The sequence below is a fragment of the Cyprinus carpio genome, unplaced genomic scaffold, assembly GCF_018340385.1.
Source record: "Cyprinus carpio isolate SPL01 unplaced genomic scaffold, ASM1834038v1 S000006758, whole genome shotgun sequence".
In the NCBI taxonomy this organism is placed as follows: Eukaryota; Metazoa; Chordata; class Actinopteri; order Cypriniformes; family Cyprinidae; genus Cyprinus; species Cyprinus carpio.
In genome coordinates this window covers 7,501-12,500 of record NW_024879355.1, presented here as the reverse complement: position 1 = coordinate 12,500, position 5,000 = coordinate 7,501, and the positions used below count along the sequence as shown (strand labels likewise).

The window sequence follows — 5,000 nt, the reverse complement described above, 5'->3', positions numbered from 1 at the left end:
CAGAAGGGCACTGCGAATGGGCGCTGAGTCAACAGCGCCGCCCGGAGGCGACCGGAAGTACGAGGCGCCGGGGGGAACCGGATTGTGAAAGCCCCAAACGACACACTGGGGGTCAGTTAACAAGGGGGGGTTAATTATAAACGGGGGGGGGGGGGGTTCGGGTATGAAAGAGCATTTAGGATGGACCCATGATCTCGGGTCTCAGGAGACTCGGTGGCGAGGTTTTACTGTTTGCTCAACATCTGCGCTCGGGGTTATTGCCAGTCCAAATTACATATATTTCAATTCAGTGTGTGTCACATATCTGACTCGTGTGTGTGACGTGGTGTCGTGGGGGTAGAGAGAGTGTGGGTGACGGTTGTGGGTGTGTTTGTGGTGTGTGACGTGTGTGTGCTGCGCAGCCCGCCGCGTCTGCAGTGTTTTGTTTTCTGCGCTGCGGTCAGGTGTTCGCAGCAGGAACCTTAACCTGAGCGGTGTTGTGTGGAGGTGGCTCATGTTTACATGACCTGAGGTTACCCGCTTCAGCCTGGTTTTTTTAAGCAGGAGTTAGGTTGTGTTTAGCCACGTTGCGAGCCTCTGCAGACACGTTTACATTTCCCATCACATTGTTACAGTGTTTTAAAAGTGTTCTCGTTCCAAACATAAACTCACATAATTTACAAAACTTCATTTAAAAAAAACATCTCAATTAAAAGCATATCCAACAAATAATACCAAGACAATTATCAAAAAAATTCATCTCTAACCAATAAAACCCATAAACTTACTCTAGAGAACAAGAAAAAACCACTAAAGCAAGAAAATATGTTTTGCAGTGTACTCTAAATGAATCAGACGCATGTGTTGGGATTCAGTAGATTTGACCTGATGATGCCATAAACACACAAACAGCTTCAACGTCCAAAGCCTCCATTTCAGTCCAGTGTAGGTTGATCCTGTTGATCTGTTTATGAAGGGGATATTGTAAGTTTCTGCATGAACTGAAGCAGTGCTATTGTGTGGAGCTGATGTTTGCACGCGTGAAGCGTGTTTGGTTCCTCAAGGACCCAAAGATCCTGCGGCGTCTCTGGGCGTCGGGGAGGCCCAGCGAGGCAGATCTGGACGGCCGCATCATCTCGTGTGCGAAGCGGGGACGGACCTGGTCAGCCTCAGCTTCATGTACATGGTATTGGACAGACAACGGACGCGGCCAAGGTGAGCGTTACCATGTGGTGACCACGATCTGACCACACCCTTACCAAAAAGTAGTATACTTCAAGTTTATTTTATTAAGTATACTTAAGTATAAGTTCAAGTATATTTTGACTTTTTGTAAGTATAAGTCAGAGTATACTTAATTGTCATTATAAGTATATATCTTAGAAAGTACATAAAGCCCATTTCTGAGAGAACATAAAAGTAAACTAAAAGCATACTTTCCTATTTTTTAGTTTAAAATAAGTAATACCTAATAGCACACTTGAATAAACTCTCTTTTTTCGTAAGGGCAGTTCAGGTGTGACACATGTAATGCTGCAAACCTTATTAACTCTTTTTTCCACCAGCGTTTGTGAAAAAGTTTGCCACTGGCCAGCATTTTTGCTGATTTTCACTAAAAATTTCATGGCTCCCAGAATATTTTGTAGTATGAATATCTGAACATGCAATACATCAAAGATAAAGAAACCCGATACCTCTACTTTTGAAAACTTTTTTTATCAACACTTCAATGAAGGCAGGTTTCATAAAAAAAGCAACATTTTGAGCAAAAGCTGAGAAAATGCAGCATTTTTATCAAATGCTACATCTGGATAATATTCAGTATTGTTATCACGCAAAGATGCAGTAGATAGAAAGCTTCCATCAGTTCTCCCAAAAGCTTGCACAGGCCTTTACCTCTGTATGGATCCACATTTCACTGGGTGCTTCTAGTTAACATCAGGCAAGAGATTTCATTTTATATCACTGAGGTTAGTGTTGATGATCACATTATTTTTCATATGCGCCTGCTTACATATAGAGATAGCCTAATTTTGGTGACTTCCACTCATATGTGTTTTTTGATCGAGAGATTCTACACTCATTCAGGAGATGCTCCTATAGTCACAGTCTAGAATATAACAGCCGAAAACACAGAAACCAGAGAGAAAAATTCTCTTTGAGGTGGGGAAAAATTCCGGAAACTGATGTTTCGCCAGCTAATAACACTAAAATCAAAGGAGTGTCCCGAGGTAGGGAAACCAGCCATCTATTTGTTTATTCAGCTCAAACTAGAGTCTTATATGAGCTGTTTGAGGTTTGAACCCTGATAGCAGGTTTACCTGCAAACATGTCTGTATGTTTAAGATTAGTTCTAGATTAATATTTCATGTATATCAGATTTAATAGTAATCTAATGGTGGTTGTCCCTGATTCTTGAGCTAACTGGGTCACTTGAATCGATTCAAAGCGTCTCCTAAGATGCTTCTCGGCCCTGACCATTTTTAGCGATCTACCAAAACATGTTATGTATTATTTCTCCTCCCGTCACGATTGTTTTGTGTTTTCCAAAATGGATGGAAGGCCTGAAATCAGTGATTCACAGCTGAAGGCCCGAATAGCGATGTAATCCAATGACTTGCCTGAAGAAACAGTAAGTAGATTCAGATAAGATGATTCAACAATCAAACTAATTGTTTTGAAGGATCTGTTAGATATCTGTTTGAGATCTTTTGAAGATCTGTTTGACATAGTTCACAAAATCCTCGTCCATTTAGGAAGGTCTTGGCGTGCAGTCAGTGGAGGCTCATAAGCGGAGCCAAGTGAAAGTATAAATCCGCTGCTTCTCTTGATGGGAATCCCATTGCCCATTTCTTACATCAGCATCTTTCATTAATTGCTCATTCCCTCTTGTCCTCTCTTGCCTTATTCTGCCCGTCCTTCGGAGGACAGAATCCCTAATTTGCCGCTCCGGTTAGGTACATGTTTGGTCAGAGATAACAGCAGGAAGGATGGGGAGGTCGTCTTCCCCGCCGGAAAACGGGCTGATTAGCGGGGCCAGTTTGGGGCTTCGTTCTGCCCCATGTTTGGTCAAATGATGGATATGCTGCGAATCCGCGTCTCCTGATTTCCTCTCCTCGCCTGTGGAGTATGAGGTAGCTGGGAACCGCCTGCAGTCCAAAGCCATAAGAACATCATTCATGTAATTTTCACTAGTGGGTTTCTGGACAACCATGTAGTTAAATTTATGTAAGTTGAAGAGAGCAAAGATACACGTTAGCAAGTCACCTTTCCCGGAAAGTGTGACACTGGACATCTTATAGCCCCAAACGTTCCTCGTCATACAGTTACATTTTGGGAGCAAAAATTATTCAGACCCTTTGACCTGATCATGTTTTGCGTCATTGTTTAAATTGTTTGAGACGAAATTTGTTATTATCTAATTGTGTATAGCTGAATTCATTACATACCTTTTCTATCGAAGTTATCTGACATTATCAAGATCAATTTGTTCGGGCACAGTTTACCCAACACCTCATTTTATTATCATTTTCTACACTATAGCAAATAAACCGTGATGATAATGTGAGAAATCTCGAATGTGGCCTGAATAAGATTTGTTGGCTGTAATTAAGCTGATGTTTATTCCGTCATAATTCCTTTATAATAATCGGATCTGGGCTGAGGTTTAACCAGAGTCTGGTCACTCATCTGCTGCTAGGAGATACTAGTTACTGCAGATCAGGGGCAGCTGAAAAGGAAGACAGACTGAACAGAGGAACTAGTTCATCATCATCGACAGAAACTCATTTTAGACGACCGAGGAGCTGCAGAGCAATGAAATACAACCCACATCAAAAACAAAACACACCACAGATGATAAACAACAGGATAAATGAGGAACAATTAATTCTCTTCGGGAAATTAAGAGCCAAACAAAACAAAGAAAGTCTTCTGCTAACCCTTGAGTTTAAAGTGAGTTTATCATCAGATTTATTATCAGGGCTGATCTTTAAAGAAAATACAGATGAACCTGATCATTCTGTCATCGTTTACTCACCCTCATGTCTTTGCTCTGTTGAACGCTAGAGAAGGTATTTTGATAAATGTGTCTGTGTTTTTGTAAATTATAGTGGTTCACAAGTAAATGATGACAGATTGATGATTTTCGTCTGACAGCCTGGTGATGAATTAGGGCTGTACGATCAATCGAAATCGTAATAAAAATCACGATTTGAGCGTGCGCGATTTTCTAATCGCTTTATAGCACGATTTTTCCGCGGCCCCGACCTCCCGCAGTATAAGCGCGCGAGAACAGAACAGACTGGGCATATGCCTAACTCCAGTTTCACACACTCTGTCTGTGATGCGTATTTTTTTTTCCGAGCCCATGTTAATGGATCAGAGCGTTCACACTGCACGCGGTAAAAGATGAACAGAAAAGGTTAGAAATCGAGAGGTGCAAAAAGAATGAATATCTAGCGCATCAGAACACAGAGAGTTGTGAGTGAGTGAGAGGAGACATGTCTTAAGTGCGCGCACTCTCTCCGGACGAGAGCAGCATGTATCTGTGCACGTGTGTCTGGTTTTGTGTGACAAAGCAAAGGAAATCTGCTGCGAGCGGAGAGATTCACGCTCGCGCATTATTTTAATGTTCTTTCGCGTTACAATAACGCGCTCTCGTGCAGACAGAGTACGTGTGAACACATACTGTACACGCACTGCTGACGGAGTACGTGTGAACCTTGGGAAATAAATATATTTCAGCACCTGAGGCACCGCTACAATGAGCTCTATGCAACAATGCATGGCAAAAAAAAAAAAAAAAACCCTGGACACGGGTTTTATTTAATTTATTTATTTATTTTTGCCATATGTCTAGACATTTTGTTTGACATCTTGACTTAGCGATTATTTTGACTTATGTCTGTTCTAGAGGCATATTACAACTTTTTTGATAAAGCTCTCATTGGTTTTCTTTTGGAAATATGTTTCAAATTTATACTGAATGCATTTATGACTGTAAAGCATGTCTGTGTGTG

The 5,000-nt window shown here is 41.4% G+C and overlaps 1 protein-coding gene across 1 annotated transcript in view; it reads left to right on the top strand.

Annotated features, from left to right (window-relative positions):
- LOC122144766 (1-phosphatidylinositol 4,5-bisphosphate phosphodiesterase beta-4-like) overlaps positions 1-5,000 on the top strand; it is a gene marked incomplete at its 3' end in the record, with an annotated part of 19,258 nt that overhangs the window by 7,827 nt on the left and 6,431 nt on the right. The gene's annotated exons all lie outside the window — the stretch shown is intronic.